The sequence below is a fragment of the Crocodylus porosus genome, unplaced genomic scaffold (genome assembly GCF_001723895.1).
Source record: "Crocodylus porosus isolate Cpor-Errol unplaced genomic scaffold, CroPor_comp1, whole genome shotgun sequence".
Classification (NCBI taxonomy): Eukaryota; Metazoa; Chordata; order Crocodylia; family Crocodylidae; genus Crocodylus; species Crocodylus porosus.
In genome coordinates, this window is record NW_017728948.1 from 60,783,182 (window position 1) to 60,810,200 (window position 27,019).

The 27,019-nt window shown below is 45.0% G+C and overlaps 1 long non-coding RNA gene across 1 annotated transcript in view; it reads right to left on the reverse strand.

Moving 5' to 3' along the window:
- Positions 1–22,914: 22,914 nt before the first annotated feature.
- LOC109321937 overlaps positions 22,915–27,019 on the reverse strand; it is a 12,444-nt gene continuing 8,339 nt past the window's right edge. The window contains exon 3 of the long non-coding RNA XR_002104234.1: positions 22,915–22,924. This is a non-coding gene — a long non-coding RNA (uncharacterized LOC109321937). The remainder of the gene's footprint in view (positions 22,925–27,019) is intronic.

Below are 27,019 nucleotides of genomic sequence, written 5' to 3' on the forward strand. Positions count from 1 at the left end.
TCTCCTGACTCCCCTTACCCCCCCAACTTCTCCCCACTTGTGGCTGCCCATGTGGTCTATCCAGGGGAGCAGGCAAGGAAGGGTTAACCTGTGTGCCTGACCCCTGTAAGAGCTGCTGCTGGGCAGCACTTCTCCAGGCTGAGTCTAGCCCAGACAGTAGCAGTAGTTCAGCAGTCAGGACAGACAGCATGAGTGGCCACAAGTAAGCAGGAGGAGGCAGTGAGAGGGGATCTGGAATGCTGGGAAGTGTCGGGGGGCAGTGGGCCACTGGTGGAGGAGCAGCAGGTGGGCTTTTTACATTAAGGTGTAGCCTAGACTGGCTACACCTTTGTGCAGGGGTGGGCAAAATATGGTCTGCGGGCTGAATCTGAATTTTTTAGAAAATTAATATGGATCTGTCCTTGTTCCTGTCAAAAATTACAGAAAACAGGGGCAGTAGGACCCAGGGGAAGCCTGGTGGGCTCCCACAGCAGCAGGGCCGCCTGGTCCTGCCTTCCGAGCCAGAAGCCCCTGGTGCATTCACATGGTCTCATGGGCTTGGGACCATGTGAATGCACCATGCCGGAAACACAGCTAAGTGGGGGGAGGGACCCCGGGCAGGGAAGAAGCCTGGGAAAAAGCTGAGCCTGGGGAAAAGCTGAGCCCAGGCAAAAGCAGCCCCTCCCCCACCCTGTGGCCCATGCTCCCTACTGCAGCCACTTGCAGCCCATGCAGGGCTGTCCTGAGCAGGCACAGACAGCCCCATGTGGGGCGCTGGCCACGGGGCAGGGGAGGGCCACTTTTTCTGTGCTCGGCACCAGCTTGGAACTTGCCCTGACTGCCAGCCTGGGCCCCAAGCTGGCTCCAGGCTCACCCATCAGAGCTGTGCCATGGTGGCAGCAGATGCGGCCCCACCACTTGCTGCGCTGGGCAGTGTTTGCTGCTGCTTCCCACTGAGAGCTTGTGTGCTGGGCAGCCCAGAGGTGGCAAGCACTGCCTAGCATGGCAAGTGGGGAGTGGGCAGAGCTGCTACCATCGCAGCGCAGCCCCAACGGGCGAGCCTGGAGCTGGCACAGGACTCACGCTGGCAGCAGGGGTGGGACCCAACCTGGCGCTGAGCATGGGAAAAGTGGCCCCTCCCTCACCCCATAGCTGGTGCCCCATGCTGCAGCTGCTCGCAGCCCATGTGAGCCTGCCTGTGCCTTCTTGGGATACCCCGCATGGGCTGCAAGCAGCGCCAGCTACAGGGTGGGCGAGGGGCCGCTTTTCCCCCCACTCAGCACCAGCTTGTTACCTGCCAGTGAGCATGGGGTCGGGGCTGCACATTGCCCTCCACCTGTGCCATGGGGCTGGGAGGCACTGGGAGTGAGTGAGAGCATGGGGCCTGCACTGGTGCCCTGGAGCCAGTGCCGACAGGGAGCAGAGCAGGGCAGTAGAAATACAGGGCTCCCAGCTGGTAGGTCTCCCCACTCTCCCTGCTGGTGCAGCTCAGCCCAGCTCCACAGACCCCTGGCAGCCTGCACCCTGCTCTGGCCCCCACTGGTGCTGGCCCTGAGACATTGGTCCCAAGACACTGGGACACTGGTCCTAAGATACTGACCATGGGGCAGGGTACTTGTCAAGGGGCAGGGCACCTGTGAAGGGGTGGGGCCACCCATGTGGCCCTCAACAGCTTGCTGAAACTGGGTAAGCGGTCCTCCGCCCAAAATAATTGCCCACCCCTGCCTTAGTGTAACACAAGCTGGGTAACACAGAACAGAGATAATCCTGCCATGGAGTGCTATAACTTTGAGCTGCTATTTTAAGTGGTTGAAAATCGTTTCAGGTGTTAATGTGCAGACAATCCAGGGTTTAAGAGCTCCAGGAGCCACCCAAAATTACTGTGTTACAAGGCCCTGAGACACAGGGTCACATCCCATGTAGTCTGCTTCTCTTTAGTTTTTGACTCATTCGTTCTGTAAAATATTGTGTGATCTAGTGTATCATGTGATGTTGCAAATATATTGTATTTTTATGCATCTATTGTATATGTAATTGTGTGTTTATTGTTTTTGCTATGATATAAAGACTCTCCATTGTTTAATTAGTTTGTCCTCTCACTTTTTATGTGACTGAAAGAGAGAAAGAGAGCTGTACATTTGGGAGGAAAAAGAAAGAGAATTTTGGGTCATTCTGCCAAAGAAGTTGTACATTCTATAAACATAAGTAAGAAAGCTATTAGGAGACAGATACTGAAATAGAAGCCTCCTATCTTTATTTCATCTAGAAGAGACTTAAAAAAATATCAGTGCATAAAATAAAGTAAGTAGCTGGGACACTTTAAACAGTATGTCACAATCATTTCCTGTGATGCTTAATTCTAAAGAAGGAGGGACACAGATGGTTCAGTCAGTTGCGTCTGTATTTATTCAAATAAAATCTCTTAACAGCAGGTGGCTGAGCTTCACTGTTGTGGAAATATAGTGAACTCAAAAGTAATGTATTGATAGTGTTTGTGGCTTAGCCTGACAGCTGCAGTGTGATTTTGAGTATGATCCTGCATTATGAACTCAAGCAAAACTCCTACTGATGTCAATGGGAGTCTTGTTTGAAAAAGAACCTCAATATCTGGCCCTCAGCTATAACGTGAAGTTATGAGGCGTCTGAGTTAGTCATTGTAATGTTCATGGTTAAGGTATTCTGTATTTCAGAATGTCACTACACACAAGTGCTAAGAAAAAGCTGCAGGAAAACAAATTCTCTTGCCTTTTCTTTGCTTTCTTAAGACACAGTGGGTGGGTTCCCTTTTAATCAAAACAAAACTACAATAGGAAACTTAGGGAAAAGCAAAAATAGAAAAAAAAGATCCTAAAATGCAGTCCTTTTCTTAACTGCACAAATACTCAAGGGATTTCTCTCTCAGGCTCTGCAGACTGCCATAGCTATTTCAGTTGAACAATGGGATCAGTTCTGAACTGACAAAATCTGTCTTTCCATATCTTTCTTGCCTGCTGTTATTCTTTTCAGCAGCACTGAACACATTTCACCCAAAGATGAATCTCTTTCCTTCTCATCCAGGACCTATCTCCCTTCCAGAGGCCATACAAATATTTGTGATACTTCATTATTGTTATTGTTGTTGTTTGTCCAAAATGTTTGCGTTGTTCCAGACACAAGATTATTATCATTAAAAGTTCAGTTTTAGAAATCTCTCACTAGAGATATTTAAAAAAAAGCCATGCACCACCTGGTTCTCCTTAGGCTGCATATTTCACTTTATGTGAATGTTCTTTATTTACTTTACAGTATATAAAATAGATTTTTTAATATAATCTTGGTCTACAGTCATTCCATAGCTCCAGGAAAAAATGCAAAAGGATACATATTTCTCTTTCACTCTCTGCATATATGTGCAGGTTCTCTGAGAACTAGGGTTAGTATCCCACAGATGTACTTAAAGCCTGCTCCAAAACACATTGTTGCCAGCGGGATTATTTCTGTTCAGTCAGTCCTCTAATGACAATCCTTTTCTTCCTCAACTCCTCAATATAACTTCACCCAATTTGCTTATAGGAAAATCTATCGGTTTGGGTGGGGATGAAATTACCAGAGACATAACAGCCACAGTCTATACTATGGGTAGCAAGAGTGCTGGCAGGTTAAAGCAGCTGCTGCTGCTGAACCAGAAATGGTAGTAGCTGCCACCATCTAAGTGGGCACCCAGGATTAGGGCCCTGGATGTCTACTTCTCATTTTAGATTAAAGGCACCCTTTGATAGACTTGAGGCACCCCTCAGAAAAAGCCAGCTCTTAATTTTGATTTGTTTTTGACTGCATAAAACTACTAGAGTAATTCTTCAGTTGCAAATAACTTAGGGCTCCTATACATGTGCATGAAACCTGCTCCAACACGCTAGAAATTCAGCATGTTGGAGCAGTCTCTATTAATCGAGTGTGCTGGAGCATGGAAATTGACATGCTCTGGTGGCCTTCTGTGCCATGTGCAGTGTCCCAGTGCATCTCTGCACTGAAAAAACGGTGGCGGGGCGCTTTGAAATAAAACATGTTCGATGAGCTTTCAAAGTTCCCCACTGCCATTTTTTTCAGTGTGGGGATGTGTAGGGATGTTGACACATGACACATGGGAACTTTTAATTAGTGCAGCTTGTTAATTAAAGAGCCCAGTGCTGCATCCTACAGCATGTGTAAAAATGTCCTTAGGAAGACCACAAGTTGGAATTTTTTTAATGCAATGAGTTCCTATTTGAAAACTGTGTTTATCTTCTGAATCATATTTGCACACCTAACAGAGCTAACATTGCATGTAGAGGTGCACCAATATATCAGTCCGATATCGGATCAGTACTGATATAAAGAAAACTGGCTGTATCAGATATTGGCCTGATAGGGCCAATAATTTGGCTGATAAATGCTCATGCTGAGCACAGCTGCAACACAGCACTCAGGCAGTGAGGAGCACAGCTGGCAGCATAGAGAACTGCCTCAAGCTGGTTAGTTCAGTGTGGTGGAAGAGGAGGGGGAAAGAAAAAGGCATGGGGAGGGGCAGATCAACACCCACTATGGTGAAGGAGGGGGCAGGAGCAGGTACTGTCCAGGTGGGGTGGGAGAGCAGAGCCATGGCTTGTGGAGGGGGGAGGCGGCTCCTGTGGCTGTTTGCACCCCAGGAGGGCATGCCCTGCCTCCACCCATGTGCTGGGAAGAGCTGGAGCTGCGCCAGGCAGTAGTGGCAGTGCGGGGAGCAGAGCAGCAGTGAAATTTGGACTGCATGCAGCATCTTTCTAGTGCTGCTGACACCCGCTCTGAGCCCAGCTCTCACCAAGAAGAGCCCTGTGCAGCCTTGGCTGCAGCCCACTGCATACATATCCAGTGGACACGTCCCCCTGTGCCCTCCCAGGGTACAAACAGTGGTGGGAGCTGCCTCCCCTGCAACGATCTGTGGCTCTGCCCCTCCCCGCACCCTGTCTTGGCAGTGCCTACTCATGCCCCCTCCATCACCATGGGGGGTGTTGATCTGTCCCCTCCACACCTTTTCCCTCCCCCTTCCCTTCCACCACACCAGACTTACCAGCTGGAGGCAGCTGTATCGGAAATTGGATGGGTATTGGCTGATATGCCTCCTTAAATATAGGCTATCTGTATCAGCCCAAAAAAATACTATCAGTGGAACCCTAATTCATAGATAGACATTAGGGCTGTAAGTGACCTTGGAAGATATTTGAGTCCAGCCCCCTGCCCCAGGGGTAGGAAGTCAGCAGTGGTCATAGGGGTCATAGCATGGCATCATGCTGCACCCTTGGGCTAGGGACATGCATTCAAAAATCCTGAGCTTGAATTGATTCAGTTGTTGCAGGTTAGTCTAACCTGGCTAGACTGAATCAGTTTGCAACTGCACACATGTTCTCTCTGGAATCAGGAAATTCAGGCACATGCCTGCAGAGGCTCAGGCTAGAAGCCAGGGCATGATAGAGCAGCCCTCCCTTGCACAGAGCTGAGCTGAGGGGGGCCATGGCCAGGCCCCAGGAGGATGCTCTGATCAGGGAGGTCTGCCTGCACCATCCCAGTTGCTGCCTTTCCCCATTTGCTGCTTAAGGAGCAGGAGCGTTGTCAGCCCCCTGCTAGCACTCTGAAGCAAGGCCGGGGAGGTGGTGCAGTGCATGCATCTGCTGATGATACAGAGCTTTTCAATCTCCCTTCCTATTTTTTTATATTGTCTGCAGCAAATTGACAGGGGAGCAAGTCATCAGGGAGCTGACAGTATTTATCACCTCAGCAGCAAAACAATAGCCTCTCTCCATTAATTCAAACTCTTCCTAAACTGCTTTACTACCTGACCTGTTGATTAGCTTCAAACAGCTTGAAGTGGTCACTGTTCTGTCTGCCTGGCCCAGTGAAACTGGAGACACTCACAACAAGAGACACCTCTTAGCATACCAAATAATGATCTACTCAGGTCCCTTCTGACCCTAGAAACTATGAAATTCCTGGGGTCTGTGAGGCTGGAGTCTTTGCTGTGGAAGATGGGAGGGAGGGAGAGGGGAATTTCCTGCTTCAGCAGGGAGGAGGGCAGGAGGAAGCTTAGCAGACGCTTGCAAATCTTTGCCAGAGCTCTGGCCAGGGAGCAGAGGGGAGAGACCAGCCCTGCTGTGGAGCAAAGAACCTCACCTAGCCCAAAGAGCATGTCAGGATGCTGGGGGTGTCTGCTTTATCTTAAACCACCAAGGAGTCCAGGACAGAGTTTGCATAAACCGGTTTGAGGCAAATCAGTTAAGTCTGTTACTGCATTCAGCCAAGTTTATCTCAAACTGGTTTCAGCCATTTTCAAACCGGTTTATGTACACTGAACTTATGTTCTGTTACAGGTTTAACCAGTTTCTGATCACTTAAACTGGTTTATGTATAATGTCTATCCCTAGCCTTGAAAAGATCTCAAATCAAACCAGGGTGCTCTGGCTGAAAATCACTGCACTATTGTGACTTACAGTGCCTATCTGTTATATGTGACCTATCTTGGTATTTATTTACAGCAGCAGAAGAAATTTAGGTTGGAGATTAGGAAGAACTTTTTTACTATACGGATTGGGAGTATAAGGATTTTTACTATCAAGCTTTGGGACATTTTATTTAGAGAAGTTGTAGAATCTCCTTCCCTGGAAATTTTCAAGAGCAGGTAAGCCTGACACTTGACTGAGATGGTCTAGTCAGGGATGATCCTGCTTTAAGCAGGGCTAGACTAGATTACCTTTTGAGTAGGGAACTACTCAAGTTGTGATTTCATGATTTTTGTAGAAACCAAACAAAAAAAGCAGTTTCTGCGATCACTGCAAAAGCTAGCATTCCCCATGATTTTCCACCGAATAGCCAGAAAAAATATACTAAAAAGTCTTACTTCCTTATGATCCTAATACACCCAGAAGACTGATAGTTGTTTTACTCCACAAATGTTGAAAAGACTCATTTCAAAGAGATTACAATCTAATTTCACAAATAATGACATAAAGAAGCATACAAACTGGATGGGATAGTTGTGGAAGGAAGAGGACAAAATAATTAATTTACACAGCCAATCAGTAGAAGGACATGTATGCAGTTAAACAGAAAGATTTTGTCTGCCTCCGTTTTTTATGAAACTATGGATAAAAATGAATCTCATACCTTGAGGAATATGTTTTTGGGGTAATCCAGAGTAAGCCTGAAAGTCAACAGGACTTGCATCCTGAAATACTTGGAGAGATGGAAACATTTCAAGGGGAGTGGGTTGATATATGCTTCAAAGATTTTTTTCAACTAAATTATTTTTTAAACAAGAGAAAATCTTAACATTTATATTTTTTCAAGAAAACTTCTGAACTACTCTTTTCAAGTTTTCTCCCCATCAACTTTCATTCACTTTCCCATTCCTTTCAGAGCCATGAGATAAAAGAAGGCAAAGAAGGAAAGGAAATAATAGCAGAGATTGCAAAGATCAGGTACAGGACTGAAAACAACTGATTTCAACCATTGTTCAATGGTGAACATGAGAGTAAAACTGAATCCCAGGTAGGCAGCCTGGACACATTAACATTCCTCTGTCAACCTGAGTCTTTAAAATCGTAACCTTTAATCTTACTTTAAAGTATTTTTTTGAATTTAATATATAACCTATGCAGACTGTAACATATGATAAGTACATCCATTCCCAGTGCAATCAGTCAGGGCTCTTAATATAATTATGGCATGATTAGTCAATAATTATTTTAAATAAGGGTACATGTAGGGGGTTATTTTTATCATAAAAGTCATTTTGCTGGGATATTAAGTGTTTCAGGCTTAATTTCTATTGAGTATGTTCTAGCAACAGAAATATAATGTATTAGAGGCTGTTTGAAAGGATGTATTTTTAATACTACCCCTACCATTAATTGTTCATGTACTGAAAGCTTTAAATATAACCAAGACTGATTCTACTGCTCCGGAACAGCCAGAGACCTTGCCAACGTGGTTGACATGGATATTAATTTTCTTTATAGCGGTTTTCCTGTAAAGAAATTTCCTGTAGTTTACAAATAACTATGTTTGATTCTTCAATGTTTAGGAACTCAAGTAATGTGTGTGCATATTTATATAACATATTATTTATATGTATTTTTTATATGGAATATATACTTGTACATGTCTATCTGTCTGTCTATAAATAAACGTATACCTGTATGAGATAAAATGTCTTATACTTTAGAATTTGTATATTTTGATTACCTTAATTTTTAACTGCAATGTAAAAATATTAACTTTTTGAAGCTTTTAGTGTTTACATTATTTAATGAAACAACTGTCTCACCAACCTTGTCTCCTTCTATAATCAAGTTATGAACCACTTAGATGCGGGAAGTGTGGTTGATGTCATATACTTAAATGTTAAAAACGTCTTTGATATGGTCTCCCACAATGCTCTTATAAAAAAAACTGGGGGATTGTGGTCTGGCAGAGTCTATGGTCAGGTGGGTTGGGAACTGGCTAAGGGACTGAACCCAGAGAATGTTAGTGGACGGTTCTGAATCATCTTGGTGGGAGGTGCCCAGTGGTATCCCACAGCGTTTGGTTCTTGCTTTCAACAATTGGCCCTCAGCTAAATTAATGATTTAGACAAGGATGTGGAAAGCACACTGGCCAAGTTTGTGGATAATATTAAATTATGGGGAAAAGTGATAACGCTAGAGGATAAGATGTGGATCCAAGTAGACCCGGACAAGCTGGAAAGGTGGGTAGAGTAGAACTGGATGTAGTTCAGTAAAGATAAATGCAGCATGCTTCATCTGGGATGAAGTAACCAGTGATGTGAATATAGATTAGGAGATGTCCTGGCAAGAACAATGGGTGAAAGGGACATCAGAGTAATGGTTCATCGCAGGATGAACATGAGCCACCAGAGTAATGCTGTAGTCAACAAAGCCAATAGCATACTGGAATGCATCATGAGCAGAGCTAAGGAAGTGATATTTCATCTCTACCATGAATGACATGTGCCCCCAGAGGCTGGGGGAGGGGCACAGCAAGCACCCAGAGGAACCAGTGGCAGTGTTGGTGGTGGGGGCATGGCAGCAGTGAGGGGGGAGCTCCTGCAGGCAGCCACAGCAGTGTTGGCAGTTGGGAGGAGCGGGGAGGTTGGTGAGCATGACTGGCAGTCAGCTACCACCCGCAGATGCCACTGGCAGTGGTGGTAGCACCCAGCAGCAATCAGTGACCACCTACAGATGCTACCAGTGGTGTTGGCAGTGGGAAGGTGGTGACGAGCGGCAACCACCTGCAGGCACCACCAGCAGTGTTGGTGGTGGCCAATTGCAGGGGGTGTATGTGCACCCATGTGCACCCCCTACGTATTGCCAATGCTCTCTGCTCAGCACTGATGAGACCCCAGCTGAAGTAGTGTGTCCAGGTCATAGTTTCATAGTTTCATAGTAGCTAGAGTCGGAAGGGACCTAGGTAGATCATCTAGTCCGACCCCCTGCCTTGGCAGGAAAGAGCACCGGGGTCAGATGACCCCGGCAAGGTGCTCATCTAACTTCCTTTTAAAAATCCCCAGGCTAGGAGCCTGCACCACTTCCCCTGGAAGCTGGTTCCAGGCCCTAGCCGCCCTGACTGTGAAGTAGCGCCTCCTAATATCTAATCTAAACTTACCCTCCACCAGCTTGTGACCGTTATTCCTGGTCACTCCTGGCAGCGCACGGGGGAACAGGGACTCCCCCAATACCTGCTGATCCCCCCTGACCAGTTTGTAGCAGGCCACAAGGTCCCCCCTTAACCTTCTCTTGTGGAGGCTAACTAGGTTTGGGTCTCTTAGCCTCTCCTCATAAGGCCTGCCCTGCTGACCCCTGATCATACGAGTGGCCCTCCTCTGGACTCTTTCCATATCGTCCACGTCCCTCTTGAAGTGTGGCGCCCAGAACTGGACGCAGTACTCCAGCTGCGGCCTGACCAGTGCCGCATAGAGGGGGAGGATCACCTCCCTGGACCTGCTCGAGATGCATCTGTGGATGCATGACAGGGTACGGTTGGCCTTCTTGACTGCCTGCCCGCTCTGCCGGCCCATGTTCATCGTGGAGTCAATGACGACTCCAAGATCCTTTTCCGTCTCCGTGCTGGCAAGAGGGGAGTTCCCCAACCTGTAAGCGTGGTGCCGGTTCTTCCTCCCCATGTGCAACACCTTGCACTTATCAGTGTCTGGGTGCTGCACTTCAAAAAAGATGTGAATTTTGAAAGGGTCCACAGAAGGACCACAAGAATGATGAAAGGCCTAGAGAACAAACCTTATGAGGAAAGACTATTGGATTTGGGACTGTTTAGTCTTGGGAAGGGAAGACTGAGGGGGGACTTGGTGGCCATCTACAAGTATGTCAGGGGTTAATATCAGGAACTGGGATAAATAGTGTTCATTAGGAAACCCCAGAGGAAGACAAGGAGCAATATCCATAAATTGTCACATTTCAGGTTGGATGTAAGGAGAAACTTCTTTACAGTAAGGGTGACCAGAATCTGGAATAGACTTCCCAAGGAGGTGATGCAGTTCCCAACCTTGAAAGTCTTCAAGGGGAAACTGGACAGACACCTTGCTGGGATCATTTGATCTCAGCAGTATTCCTGCTCAGAGCAGGGGGGTTAGACTTGATGATCTTTCAAGATCCCTTCCAGCCCTTAATTTCTATGATTCTGTGAACTGCAAGAGCACCTAAACTTTCACCCTTTTTTGTATTGCTCTGTTCACATGTCATTACATACACTGATCTTCAACATTAGACTCCTAAAACTTATAATGCCTTCTTTTTCAAGTGTTTGCCATGAGCTGTGTAGCTGATTCTACTTCCTTCTTTAGCATTTTCTGAAAATCCTACTGTTGAACTAGCTCTGTATATGAATAGTAGAGTCAAGGTAAAACAGTAAAACATTATTATTACAAATCTTTCATCACTATCAATGTGCACATACACACATCTGTGTGTATGTTCATAACTGCCTGTGGAGATAGTTATTCTTTCTTTTCCTCACCCTTCACACCAGCTTTTGCCTGAGAGCATTTCACCTCCTTCGTGCATCCAAACACCTACTTCATTCCCATCATAATCCCTTTTTACCCAGTTCCCATATGATTATTTTCAAACATGCAGGGTTTTTTTTGCAGGATGCAAGACCAAAAATCTCTCTGGCTTTTACTTATGCTCCACATATTATCCACGCTTCCTTTTTTTTCTCACCTCCATATTTCTTTCATGTCTTTGTCTTAAATTTCTCTCAACTACTTCTCACTTTACTCTTCTACTTGTTGACTTCCATTTCTTGCAACACCATTTTTAGTGATCATTCTCAATTAGCATAGTCTTAAGGCTTTTGTATTCTTTTCCATGTCAATATGCTGTTTTCAGTTACACATATTTTCCTACTGGCAGCCTTCTTTCATAACTTAGTATATCCTACTTCTTTAACTAGCTTTCATTGTCCTTCCACATGAATACCATCACTAAATCCTGTGGGTTTTCCTTAACATCTCCAGCACTACTATTCATAGGTACTACTAAATCTCTAACCTAAGCCAGAAGAACACTTTACTTCTGCTACCACAAGAACCTTCTCTCTGCCTACAGCCTCTAGTGAAATCACCCATAAGGATATCTGTTAATCAATTTGCCTGTCTTCATCAATCTTCTCTTTACAGGCTCGTATATCAGCTGCCATCTTGGCCCAAAGGCATAGCTCTCAAGGGCTATCAGTGTGAACTGCCATAGGTTAGTTTATTTAGCTGAAGCTGTACCAGACATGCATCCTCATTGGATGCAGCACTAATCCACAGATGCATCTGTAAACAATGGCCCTGGTTTATTATTTAGTCACAGAAGTAACTTTAAGCAATGCTTATTGCTTGAATGCTTTTGAATCAGGGCTGCAGACAGCAAACACCTCCAGAAACAGATCTTATGTTTTTATAAATTTAGATTCTAGAAGAGCAAAAGAATGCAGTGTAGCTATGCAGTGTAAGCATGCTAAGAATATTAAGATATGAATGCAAGTCTTGTCCTGGGTTTCTTTTTAATTCTACTAGTTTTGTGTATTCAAATATATTCATCTTCCTCAGGCTCAAAAGCTTTAGTGTTAATACTTCTTCCTAGATTGATCTGCGTGGTTAACTTAATGGACACTTATGACTAGTTATGAAGAACAAATATTACAGGAAAATTGCAGAAAATGTATGTGTGAAAGCTTGCCAGTGGGTAAAATAACCTTCTAAAGCCAAGCTTAAGGTATATAGGAACATAACATGAGGTCTTTTGGGTCATGAGATTATTATACAGTACTATACAGAATCTACTATGTACTTTATAAGTAAATACCTGGTTATTCTTTCCCTTGAAAAATAAAATACTATACCAAAAAAACAAATATCTTCTTTATTACCTTTTGAATTTAAATGAAAGCTTTATCAAAGCATGGATGTAATATATTTGGAAATTTCTATTCATAAACCTCAGGATATTATTCTGTCCTGTGAGTAGATATTTTGCTGACAACATATACTTATTTATTTGTGCTTCCTTCATCGAGGTAAAAAAAAAAATCTAGTTTTATATTAAATACACTTATTTGAATATAGACCATATTACAACCACAAAACCCAACCACATAGTCTGCAGGAGGAACATTGTCTCATGATGAAAACAAACACACAGGAACATTCCTAACTGTCAGCCTCTGGAGCTGGTTTGTTAATTTAACACTTGAAGAAATATATTGGAAACCCTAGGCAATTTGTTGCACTGAAAGCAAAGGGAAGCACAGTCTACTATTAGAGCTTCATATCAGGAAGAAATGAGGGAGAGACTAACTGCTGTATTTATATGCTTTTAAAAACATTTTACCAATATGTTGATTTAATTTTAAATCCAGCCTATATTGAGAAAAAGTAATTCTCTACATTTTTGTGATACTACATGAAATAGGAGGGCTGCAAGTGGATCATTGAATGTAACAGTTTTCTCTATTAACATTTCAAACAACCAAATGTACTATTATAAAACAGTGAAAAATAAAATGACCACTATTATTGTTGTTCTATGGTAGCAATTCTTACTGCTGCTAGTGGTTTTTTGTCTCGCTCTTCCTACCCAGAGTTGGTTACCTCATCCACAAAACTAAAATGGTGTGTGTGTGTATGTGTGTGCGTGCGTGTGTGTGCATGTGCATGTTTTCAAGAGTTGTCTCCAAAATGTTGCAAATTTACAACAGTGCACATGTTCAGGATGTGCCTTTATATTATACTCAGCATCAAATCTCTGCATAGGTGACTTGACCCTATAGAAATTTATCATGAAAATGTATTAGCACTCATCTTCAGAATATTTCATTGCTTTCCAAGAAGCAGCACTGTGATCTCCTTTTGTTTCTGTAACAGGAAGCCTGGGGCTTCTATTATTATAAGAGGAAAAAGGCAGTAGTAGATAGCACTTGAAGAAACAAAGGCTAACTGCAAGCAGATAGAGGGTAAAAGCTGAGACTGCCTATGGCTTTGCTAGTGACAAATAGCAACACAGCAATACAATAGAATGGTGTACTGCTAAAGTCACCTGACCCAAAGTTAGGCATATAAACCACCATTTGAGCCAAGGTGGTCAGTCTAGTTCTGCAAGCTGTAGTAGAAAATGTAGCAGAAAATGGAAAACAGGAAGAGGGCTGTAGCTGCAGCAAGCCAGCTATGGCTGAGATAATTCCTGGGACCCCTATGCTGAGGGGCAAGTAAGGAAATGAAGGGCTGGCAAGGAATGGGGGCCCAGGATGAGTGAGGGAGTTGTTATGCAGCCAGTGTGCTGAGAGTTTAGTTATGGCCCGAGTGCTTATACTTTTCATTTGAATTTTAACTGGTGGCTTGGGTGGTACTAAAATAAGTAATTTGGGGGTCCCATTAGTGCCTGAGAGGCACATGGCTGCCTTGAGCCTGGCCAGGTGTTAGGCTCAAGGCCCAGATAGGGGCCAGGGAACCCAGGGTTGCCTGAGAAGGGCAAAAATAGGGCTAGAGAGCCCACAGTCCAGAGACTGGCAGAGCTGGGGATCGGGGGGGCAAAGCCTGGGATGGGAAGAAATAAGAGCCCAACAGGGCAAAACAAGAGTTGGAGTCCAACAATCCAGGCCTAATGTAGTGGGTCTAGGCCAAAGGAGCCAGCCACAGCAGTGGGGTGGATACTGGGAAGGCTGAGGCTCCAACAAGGGAGTGAAGGGCTAAAGTGACCTGGTAGTTTGGGGCAAAAAGTGCCAGCTGAAGTAATGATTGGAAACAGCTGCATGGGCCATGGCTGCAGAGGAAGTTCGGAGTCTGTGATTAGCCCATAGAATAACACATGCTCTTTGGAGGCACATGCAGGCCAGGAGGGCCCATATAGTGGGGTCCAAGAGAGATCTGTGAGTAGAGGATATGTTTCAGCTCACTCTGAAGACCTGTGGGCAGCTTCCATTTCCAAGTTTTATTAACAAGGTCAAGGCATGGCAGGTAAGAGCAAAGGCAGAACACCTTAGAATTTGAATAGAAGAAGCATTAAGCAATGAAGCATATAATGTTTCATATATTGGTTCTAGGCACAAAGCTCATGCTGACATCAGTTTGAATGTTGGAATAGAAATGTGTTCAAAAGCATAGAACTGATCACTGATATTTTGAAGTGTAATCTGATATGTCAAGCTGTTGTTTGCTATTATCTGGATTGCAGTACTGATCAAAGACCTCACAGTTAGGATCATTGCTATGTTGTGCTGGGTGCTGTACAAACATGAACTTGAAGAAAAGCCTTGCATCAAGAAGCTTATAGTACAAGACCTTGACCATGCAAATGGCTTACATGGGGGACAAATTTATGCATGCAATATTCCCCTTTAAACTCAGTGTGATTACTGTTGAATATAATATTGCCTGCATACACAAGCATGTGATTTTTGGCTTTAACAAAGACAAGACAGATCAAATAGGTATAGAACATAACAAACCTCATTCCTGTGCTGAAGACCATATAGAGCCTCCCCTTCTCCATGCGTACCCCTATGTGGAGTTCAGTTGAAGTTAGTTAATATGGCTTTGCAGACTCTGAAATTCATGTAAGTCAGTGGTTTTCAACCTGTGGTCTGTGGACCCCACTATGTCTAGGGGTACTATGTCTAAGGGGTCCATGAAAGATGACTATGATCAATCAAAAGTATGTGAATACCCATATTTACAAATCAAAGTGGTCTACACCTCCATTAAAAAAAATTTAGGGGTCTGCAGATGAAAAGTGGTTGAAAGCCACTAATCTAGGTAGCTTAATGCAGAATTGCAATTGAATATAGAGACTGTTGGAGAGAAGCGATGTTTGTTACAGTACTTAAAGGATTAATTTAGCCAACAATTAAGTGAATGTGTATTATACATTGTAGACAATTAAAGAGTCAGTATGTCCATCTTAAAGTTCACAGTCCAATTCTTGGGAACATCTTAAGATGTCATACTATTTTTCTGTATCTGGTGACATTTATATGTATTCTGAGTTTTTGCAGATGAAAAGAAAATATCTCAAAATGGAGTATAAAACCTTGAAATAAACAATAATAATTTGTACAATCTTCTATAAACAACAATGATTACTCAAAATTAAATCACTTTTTTTTTGTGTTTCTTTATGTTACTTCTACAGAAGCTGTCTCATGGATTAGTGAAGATAGAGGTGAACAAGCCTTTAAAAAAATCAAAGCTGTACAAAAAACTAGATAATATAAAGTTGTTTTACTGAAGTTAATAAACCTTACATTCTGAGACAAATATCCTCAAGCCATTTGTTTAAACAAGCATTGAGTTTAGTGGTACTATGCCATAACATGATACTTCAAATTAAACTTTTGCATCTCAAGTGACCTTTATAGCAGTTTTACAGTTCATAAATTCTTTACAATAGTGCTCAGCGGAGTAGTTTTAATAAATCTTGATTGTGCTGTAAATGTTATAGCACATACTTGAAATGGCGTTTCCAGTCCTAAAAAACATAAGTGTGGGAACTATTCTTCTATCCCATATGGAGAATTTTTGTCTTATTCTTCATGAAATATTGGCGGTAATTCCAGTAATGAAGACAAAACTACCATAGATTGCTCATTGCTAACACAGAGGAAAATTAGGAAATACTGTGGGCATAGCATTTACATCTTTATCAAGGTGAAATAAGAGGAGAGTAACAAAGCCTGATGTACTGTGGATAATCTCAACTAATGTGTAGAAGTCTCAAAGTAGGCTGTGGCTAAGCACAGAGAGTCAAAAAACCCAAGGTAGAATCAATCCAGTCTTTACAGGTTCCTCTAAGCTGCATAGCATAGTTTTAACTAATAACAAACTGAACTTGTGCTCAGTTTTAACTTGGGACAGGCAGGTCAAGGCCTGCATTGGCCCAGGCCAGAAGACTGGGGGCATTCAAGCATACCTTTCAACCTGTTCACCATAGTTACACCCAGACCAATCAATTTGGAGCCATCCATGATTGGCTGTCCAACACATGCCCCCAGCACCCTGCTGCCCCTCTTCAGGGGGAGGGGGAGAAGCCACCACCAGGGTGCCAGATGTATCCCCCCCAGCCAGGTGGGAGGGGATGCCCATGCCTCACAGGGGTGTCCCCCAGCCCAGGAGTGCTATCCCATGTGGACCCCTACACCAAGTGGCCCTTCTCCCATTTGGCCAGGCAGCAGCTCAGGTCTCATGCTGTCACAGGTGGGAGGGAGAGAACATTCCCCCAGGCCAGGTGCCTATCCATTCAGTTGCATGTAGAGGTGTGGGGGGGTCCCCACACCTTGGGGGACTTCCCCTGGTCTGTCTCAGGGTCCCCCAGTGTGGGTTTGCTCTGCCTTGGGGAGTCAAGGGGAATAATTCCTCCTTCCCCTGGGCAGCTGGGTGGATACGCAGCTTATCTGCTGCCACTAGTGGAAACAGTGGGAGAATATTCTTTTGTGTTTGTTGCCCTGCGGGGTCAGGCCAACTCTCAGGATTTCAGTTTTGCGCTGTTAGACAGGAGGGTGTGACACAATTGCACATATACAAATACACAAATCAATTAGGTGCATACACACACATACACACTAACAGCTCAGGCTCATACACATCCAAACCAGCCTAGGCACATGCATACCTATCACCAGTTCAAGCACACACACACTACTCGCTAAAAACTTAGACAAAAATCATTTGTCAGTACCCGCACACTCAGTACATATACAAGGATCACTAATTCATATATCATGCACACAATGATATATATATACATATATATACACACACACACACACCCCTACTCACCAGTTCACACACAAAAAACCCACCTACACATAGATAAGTTCCTAACTTGGATGGTACATATGTATGTGTGTGCTTGGGGTACCTGGGATACTTGGGGGATGGTTAAGGGGAGAGAGAGAGAGTTAAAGTATAGGGAGTGAAAGTTGCCAGAACCAGGATTAGAACTGGTGGACTAGAGAGTAGCTGACTGAGGAACTGAGGCTTGGGTTTTCTTAAGATCAAGTGGCCCCAGGGTTACTCGAGGTCACTGGTGCATGGGAGGGGGGGGGAAAAAGAAAAGAGAAGCCTGGTTGCAAGGTGGAGACAGCCAGGAAAGAGAGAGACAGAAACCTCGGAGCTTGGGGCTAGAAACTGACAGATGAGATATTGTGGGTGGGGAGGGGGGCAGATAAGTGGTGGTAAGGAGGAGACAGCTAGGAAAGAAACTGAGGCAGAAACCTGGTTGCTCAGGGGAAAAGGCAGTGGGGATAAGACAGTTTGGAGGCAGAGAGTGTGGACAAGTGTTGGAGGTGGCAGTGTGCCAGAAGCAGGAGAGGGACAAATGAGACAGAAGTTAGAGGGGCAAGGAGGAGAGATTGGAGCAGGGCTGAACCATAGTAAAGCAAAACCTAACTCAAGGGTCCAAATAACAGTTTTATTAAACAGACAACACGCTACACAGCTCCATGAAGTTATTGGTGCACATGTGCACACACATACGCACACACACACACACACACACACACACACACACACACAAGCACTCACAATGGCAGCAGGAGAAAGAGACTCAGTACAAGGGCTGGAGTCCAGGTAGGGAAAAGAAACAGTCCAAGTCTTTGGTTGAAGAGACAGTGGGGGGTAATAGATACCTATCCAGGCTGGAAAGGGGTCTTTGTCCAGTAGGTGTTGTCCAGAGGGGGGTTGTTGGCAGGGCCTCTGGGTGGATAGGTGGTGTGGCATGGTGTTGGTCCAGATGGAGAGGGCATCCCAAGGAATAAGTCTTCACTACCCCTTTTATGGAGCAGACTACCTCTGATCTCCTATGGGGAAGGCCTGTTCCAGAAAGCTCCAGGTATTCTTACTGAGCATGTGCAGCCTTGACACAATGGTGGGTTGCCTCATCTTTTGTTTCTTGAATGTTGAGGATGGTTCCAAGGGCTGGGTCGTTGATCCAGGTATTGGCGTTGATTGTTCGGTCATTCAGAGGGAGATATTTTTAGACCTACTGCCATTGTCTCTCAAGCACCCTCATTCATCCCCATTCATTCAGGAACCAAGTTACATAGGAGGGGTAGGTGTGAGTCATGGGTTACACAACAGGCCTGGGGATAGGATGGAGACTTGACAAACAAAATGGAAACTTGATATTACTTATGCTGACTTACATATGTAGGCCTAAATCATACAGCACCAGTAAAACAGTAATATAGAACAGTAAAAATCAATATAAACATAATAATTATACAATATAAAGAAGGAGAAAAAACAAAACAAATACAACTTGCTACCAAACCAAAATGATGAAGCTTATCCTATGTCTTAGCTCACTTATATTTATCTATAGGGAATAGAGAGGGAAAGAAAAAGTCAGAAATGGTTGGGGAAAGGGAGGGAATGCATTTTAAAAGAACAAAAAAGAAGAACTGGGGGTTTTGCTACAGGTTGAGCTCTCTGCACAGCTGGGTGGGGGAGAAGGAGGGCAGAGGGAATTCCTTTTGGTTTCCTGAGGTCGGCCAGGGGAAGCCCCCCAAAGTGTGAGGTCCTGCACATGCCTGCATCTACAGATAGGCATCTAGCCCAGGGCAACATTCCCCCCTTTCCCAGTTGAGCTGAGCAGCCACCTGGCCATGCCAGGTGAAGGGGAGGAGGGATTCCCTTTGTGTCCCTGGGACAGGGTAGTCTTAGGCTGGGGAACCTCTGGTTTGCTGGGAAAAGCCCCCTGTGATGTGGGTTCCCCCCATACACCCATGCCTGGGTGTGTGGGCAGGCACCTGGCCCAGGGAAATATTCCTCCACGCCCACCTGTGGCAGCATCAGAGCTGAGCAGCCATCTTGACAGGCAGGAGAGGTGGAGAGGTGGTGATAACTCACATGAACATGAGTCATCAATGTGATGAAACGATCAGTAACTCTAACAGCTCTTTATCATGCATTAGCAGGTACATAACAAATAGGTCCAGGGAGGTGATACTTCCCCTATATGCTATATGCGGCCTTGGTCAGGGTGTAGTTGGAGTACTGTGTCCAGTTTTGGGCACCACACTTCAAGAGGGATGTGAACAACCTCTAGAGGGTTCAGAGGAGGGCCACTCATATGGTTAGGGACCTGCAGGCAAAGCCCTATGAGGAGAGATTGAGGGCCCTGGATCTCTTCTGCCTCCAAAAGAGAAGGCTGAGAGGTGATCTTTTGGCTGCCTACAAATTCATCGGGGGAGGGGGGCAGCAAGGAATAGGAGATGCTCTGTTTACCAGTGCACCCCTTGGAGTAGCTAGGAACAACGGCCACAACAGACAGACAGCAGATTTAGGTTAGACATCAGAAAGAACTTCTTTACAATAAGAGTTGCCAGAATCTGGAATGGGCTTCCAAGGGAGATGGTGCTCTCCCCTAGCTTGGGGGTCTTTAAGAGGAGGCTAGACTTGCACCTGGCTGGGGCTGTCTGACTCCAGTGCTTTCCCGCCCAGGGCAAGGGGCCAGATTCGATGGTGATGATGTGCTGAGGTCCCTTCCAAGCCAAACAACTATGAATCTATGAGGGAGATTCCCCTTGGGTCCCTGAGACAGGGCAGATGCAGGCTTGGTGGCTGGGAAGGGGTGGAGCTTTGTTCCCCTGCATCTCCCAACTGTCCTGTAGGGCTGAGGGGTGCAAGCAGGACACAGGCTCAGCTGTGTGACAGCTTGGGGGTGAGGCCAACTAGCTGCTGGGGTAGAAACAGTGGAAATTGAGCCATGTTCCAGCAGACTACCCTGTGAGGTGTTGCTCACAGGGGAGATGTACACAAAACAGTCCAGAGTTAAGAGGCACAGAGACTGTACATTTCTATATCTAAATCATCTGGAATACCCTTTAAATAACTATGTTTACAAGAGCTTGTATGATTTTGTATGGTAAAGATCTTAATGATACTGGCCACGTCTACATCTGCTAGGCTTACTGTGCAGTAAAAACAACGCACACTAAGACTATGGGGGGGAGTATGTGCTCCCTCTTGAGAGAAGATTTCATCTCACCCTGCTTTGCCTTCCAGCAGCAGCTAGAGGCAGATCCAGACTCCCCCTGGGTCCTGCTCTAGGTAGGTAGGGAGCACGGGGCCAGCAGACAACTGTCTCCTGGCCTTGTACACATTGGGAGGGGTCCTGATGTGCATGCTGAGAGCTCTCCTGCCCCATGCATTTGTGGCCAAGTCCTGTGAACAGTGGAGCTTCTCCACGCAGCCTGGGTCTGGCCATGACCTGTCCTGTTCTGGGGCTGGGCAGAGAGCTGTCCTGGTTCAGGGAGCTCCTGGCCCTGGATCTGTGATCAGAGAAGGGGATGGTAAATTGCTCCCTGTCTCTGGGAGCTGACTACTGCCAGGGTGGGCTCCCACCTTGAAGCCCAGGTTGGGACAATGTCCCCTTGCCCTGGCAGCAAGCGTCTATGGGAGCTGCTTGCTGCCAGGGCAGGAGGGTCATTTAGCCCATCCTGGCAGCAGGCAGCTCCCAGGGACAGGGAGCAATCTCCCAGCCCTTGCTGCAATTGCAGAACCAGTGCCAGGAGCTGCATGCCACTGGGGCAGGAGGACATTGTCCCAGCTGGACTCTGAGCTTGAAGCCTGCCCCAGCAGCAGGCAGCTTCCAGAGAAAAATATTGTTCTCTCACTCCCTGCTGAATGGGAGAAAATTTGCTCCCAGTCCACCATCTACACGTGGGAGAATGCACAGTCAGTATTGCACAGTTAATTTTCAACCTGCATTTAAAGGTAACAAATTAACACCACAGTTGACTAATTGACTGGGCAGTGTCTGCACGTGTAGACAATGACACTTTATTATGCAGTCCATTAGTCAACTGGGCAGTAAAGCATTTTGTGTAGACACACCCACTATTTATAAAAGAACTTTCAAGTAGTTGGGAATCATATTGTGATATTAAATCAATTGTGTAGCAAAAATCTAAAATATTAATAATACCAAGATTTGAAAAAAATATTTAAGAAGCATTGCAAATACTCTCAAAGGAAAATATACTAGATGGGAAAGTGAGAGGGAGGCACTGTGATTAGCAGTAGCATTGTTTGTAGAAGCAAATGAGCATAAATGCTAGAAGAAAATTGAATAATGAATGGTAGCTTTATAGGATGAAGATAATGAAGATTGCTGCTGCTTTTTTAGGAAGTTAGAGAAGATGAGGTTAAGAATCTCCGTAATTGCCAGAACCTATGATATGTTGAAGCAAATAGACATAGGTTGGGACTGGAAGTTAATTTAGTATATTGTTTTGATAATTCTATCTATAATTACAAATTGGAATTTTTTTCCCTTCTGCTTTGTTTAACACTTCATAGTTACTCTGCTAAAAGCTTAACTTTCTTGAAAATATTTTAAAGACAAGAGAACATGAATGAGAGAACATGAATGAACCGTGCCTACAGACATGCTCATTCATGTTCTAATTAGAATGCCTCACAGCAGGCTCAGTTAATCAAGTCTGCTCTGCTTTCTAATTAGAATGCTTTAGTGTTGCCTCATCGTCATTTCATTAATGCTCCTCCCCCCCCATATTTCAAAATGACCACTGGGGCATTTTAACTAAATCTAATAGCATTAACTTTATTTAAAGTGCTCCCGTGGCCATTTTGAAATATTGTAGGGTTGAAGGGAGCTTAATACACATGACAGTGAACCATTTGAACTAGAGCCACTGTCCAGGAACCAACCTAATTAAAACTTGCCCCCCTCCACACATACACACCTCTGAGCATGGCTATAGGTAGCCATGATATTTACAGAAGGTAATAGATTCAAGCTATCTTGAACTTGTGTATTTTCTTGAAAGTTTCTGAAGGTTTGAGTGATTCTTAGTAAGACAATTGAGAGCTTTTTTGCCACTTCAAGTAATTAAACATTCCCACTAGCCTGAAATAAGTGTGTTTTCCCCATCTGCACCCCACATTCCCTATCTGAGGTTTTCTCTATAACATTCTTGATTTTTCAGTAGTTTCTAACTCCCCCTCTCTATTTTTAGGCTTACCTACACAGCCAAAGCACTCTAATATAAAAAATATACAAATAATTTTATATTAGCAATAAATCTATCATAATAATAATAATATACATTTATTTCTAAAAAGTAATTAGCAAATGCCATGTTTTCATATTTGCATAGAGCATAAGACCAGAAGACACCATTAGATCATCTAGTCTGATCTCCTATATATCATAGAACTTTAAATTGCACTGTAACAGGGAGCCAGAGGCTTTTGCTACTTAAGGGGGGTGTTGATGTAGGCTAAGCTTGCTTGGTAGTACCAGAAACTGAACAAGGACCAGCTGCAGGGAAAACAAGCAGGTGGCATTAGCCAGGATGAAAGCTGCTTTGGGGAAGTGACTATCCATAATTGGGGGTGGGCAAAATATGACTTGCAAGCTGGATCCAGCCTGACAGGCTATTCTGTTTGGCCTGCAGGAACCCTCCATAAGCCCTCTGTAAGCCCTGGGCCTGGGCTTCCCCTCTACAAGCTGGAACCTCCATGCAGGAAATGCAGATCTGTTTGTTAGGCAATCAACACCCACCCCAGCCTGACCTGACTCCATGCCCCGCCCCGCCTCAGCCACAAGCTAGAGGGTGCTAGAGATAAGAAGTCTCTGCCTGGCAGAAGTATTTGCCTGGCCACCCTGCAGCTGTTTCCTATCCTTCCCTGCCTGTGAGAATTTAAATTTAGGTAAGGGCCCCACTGGGCCAGGGCCAGGGCCTCTCATTGCAGGAAAGGAGACTGAGACTGTGGGGAGCCACGAGCTATGGGGATGCATGGGGCTGGCCCCACACACTGCCACCATGGAGGCTGAGGACTCAAGTGGGAGTGCAAGAGCTGCATGCTATGAGGCTGCATGGGGCTGGCCCTGCATGATGCCGTGTATGGCTGGGGACTTGGGTGGGAGCATGGGAGCTGTGGCTATGGGGGAGGTGGGGCTAGTCACTCACCATGCTGTCAGGTGCAGCTGGGGAATTGGACGGGGGTGCTATGGGGCCAGGCTGGGGTGTTCCTGCATGCTGCTGCCACTTGTGGACAGGGACTCAGGCAGGAGTGTGGGAGATGCATGTTATGGGGCTAGGTGGGACTGGGCTTACAACCTGCCACCATGTGTAGCTGGGGGCTCTGACACAAGTAGTATTGGGCCAAGTAGGGCTGGCCCCACATACTGCCACCATGTGCAGCCAGGGACTTGGGTGGGACCACAGTGTTACAGGGCCAGGTGGTGCTGGCCCTGCACACTGACGCCACCTGCAGCTGGGGACTGGGGTGGGAGCATGGGGAGCTGTGCACTACAGGGCCAGGTGCGGCTGGACCCGCTCACTGCCACAGCATGCAGATTCAGCGACTTGCATATTCCAGGGACTCTGAGGAATCCCACCCCCACACACACACACATAAATCCACCCACACCCTCCCACATACCACCATACCCCCAAACACACCTAAAGCCCTCCCCACTCCCACAGCCCCTTATCCCCCATACCTGTACACATCCTACCACATACCACCACCCTAACCACAAACCCTATATGCTTCCACACCCACTCCTCACCCTACCCCACACACCCACCCACCATACCCATACTCCACACACCCACTCACCACACCTCACCACACACACACAGTCCTCAACCACATACTGCCCACATACAGCCTATTAGCTCCCTAAGTTAGCTTGACTGAAGTGTATGTTCCCAGAAAGAATCTAGTCTTGATTTGAACACACTAGAAGAGGAGACTCCACTGTATTACTTGTTTATTTGGTGATGTATAACTCAAATATTGCCTTGCACAGTAAAAACAACCCCACCCTCCAAAAAACCCCCCAAAAACAAGCCCCAAACCAAACACCCTGTGCTCCATACCCCCTGGTATTTACTTCGTGTCCATTGGTAATGCCAGGGCACCATCAGGTTTATCATAGACTTCATATAAAACATAAAATTATCTGTTTATTATGGTAAAACTGAGAGTTAAACTTTTCAGGTAGGGTTACATTTTGGTTTATTACTCATCTGAGCATATTATTCTGAACTGTGGAGATGTAAGTGAGGAGTGAGCTATGCTAGGTAGGGGTGAAAATTAAAAAAATGGAAAGTGAGATTGGTCCTCCACCCCATCCCACACAGATCCAACAAGAAGAATCAAAGTAATACATTCCAAGGAAGTGATACATGGGCATAGAAGAAAGAATGAGTGATGGAAATACTTCAAGGGAATTCAAGATCAACAGTGAATTTCTAGATATGGAAGTAAAACTAAGGGCAAAATTTTAAACTCAAGGAATAAAGGTCCTGATTTAACAAATATTGAGCACATGCTTAATTTTACACAAGTCAAAAAGCCATAGGTCATGTTCTAGTTCCCACTGTTATGGCACACCACTTTTGTATGGCAAATGGCACACAAAGGAACAGACCCCCTCTACACGTGCATGTAGTGCTATGATTTAAATCTAATGTGTGATCCATATGATCATGCCTCCTGCCATGCCTCACAATTATTAAATTATTTATTAGATCCAATTGTGCCTTATTGCCAGTGTACGGGGATCCAAATCCTAGGCCCTCCCTGAACTGGTAACAACCAGGCTTCCATGGCTGGGAGCCCCCTTTGCTGAGGGAGCTCCCAGCTGCAGGAGATGTGTGCAGCTGGGGCTGAGACTCCCACACCTGATGGGGCTCATGGTGCAGGGTACATTTGTGGCACAGCTGGGGCCAAGAGTCCCATCAGGTGTGGGGACTCTCAGTTCAGGCTGCTACATGTGCAAATTAAGCTTGATAGTAAATTAAACTTTAGAGGCACCTATACACATGATAGACCCCTGTACATGTGCTAATTAGCACACTGGAGCAGATGCTGCTGGATCATGTTAATTAGCAGGCTGTATTCAGCATCCCTGCATTTCAAAATAGTGGCAGGGCTGAACAAGCTTTAGTTAAAGTGCCCCTATTGCCATTTTGAAGTATGGGACACTGAACGTACACGATACTGCAGGTGTTTTAATTAGAGGGGCCCCCCTTCTACCCAGGAGCATGTGTATAGATGCCCCAGAGGTCTAAATTTATAGCTGGTTGGAGCTGTTTATTATGTGATAGCTACTTTGCATATGTAGCTGGCATTAAAGTAACTGCCCAATTAAACAGTTAATTTTGCGATACCTGTAACATGTAGATGGGGCCTCACCCTCACATCCAGCTGCCTTTGACTTCCCAGTGGAGATTTAGAGTTTCATTGACTGAGCACAGCCTCTATCATGAACCTAGAACAGGGCTTGAATATCTGTTCAATAGATGCCTTAGCCACTCTGCCACCGCTAGCCTTCGTTTTCAATACAGCTCTGTTAAAATCATTGGAAATATTCATGCATGCAAAATTAAGCATATATGTGCCTCACATGACTACTGTTTAAGTACTGGAAAAGCTCATAGGACTTGTCTCCTTTAGACAGAATATTGCTATTCACAGATAATTAGAGTGAACCTTTTTTGGTGGAAATCTCAGTTCTCTTCAGTTCTTGATATTTTCCACACCCTTTATCTTTAGTAACAAACATTCCTCCCAATTTTCTAGAAAACAAAAACTAATTGCCAAGTTTGCCCAATTGATGTCATATCTGCACAAAAGTCTAACAGACAGACCTTATGTTGGAGTTACTCAAAAAATACCAAACTGTGGAGATAGACAAAGGCAGATTCAAAATCGCAAAATACTTCTGCCAATTTCTAAAAGAAAGCAGAAAATGATAACAATTCATAAGCCTGCCTATTCTTCAGTTCAAATATTCTCCCAAAACAGCTATATATGATTTCCTAGTATTGTACTGAGAAAGGCAAAGTGTTAGTCTGCATTATAACCTGTTCAGAGGAAAAGCAGGTAACTGTGAAAGAGCTGTTAGCAACAAAGCCACTGTAAGAAATATAGCCATTTTCAGTACAGAGGAAGACTTCACATCTGCTAACATGCCACTCAGTTATCTAGATCATTCTTTTTTTTCCTCCCTGCTTAGCAACAAACTAATATGACAAGGAAAACAGAGGTCTAAGTCTTGCAAATTGTATCTTACAGGCTGAGTGCTGCACCTGCCTGAAGGCCTAGACATTTCAAGAGCTATCCATTACAAGACTAAAGCTAGGTACAGACATTACACACATTACACTTTAAGTGTGCAGAAAGTGCTATAAAGACATAACTGAACAGACTTTCACAGCTTTTAAAACACTAAAAAATGGTGAATCATGCTCTAAGTTAACCCTCAATGGATGTGTTGGGGGGGGGGGGTTCCCCGCCACTTCTAGCAGGGTCCTGGGATCTGCATGTGGTGGCAGAGAGCAGGAAGGGCAGCTGGCTACATTGTGTGGGGCTTCCCCTCAGTGGTGTGTGAGTCCCAGGAGCTGCACATGAGCCCAGCACAATAATGCTGACCTCGTGAAGGAACACCTTGAGAAGCTGGATACCTTCAAGTCAGCTGGCCCTGACAATCTGCACCCCAGGGTACTCAAGGAG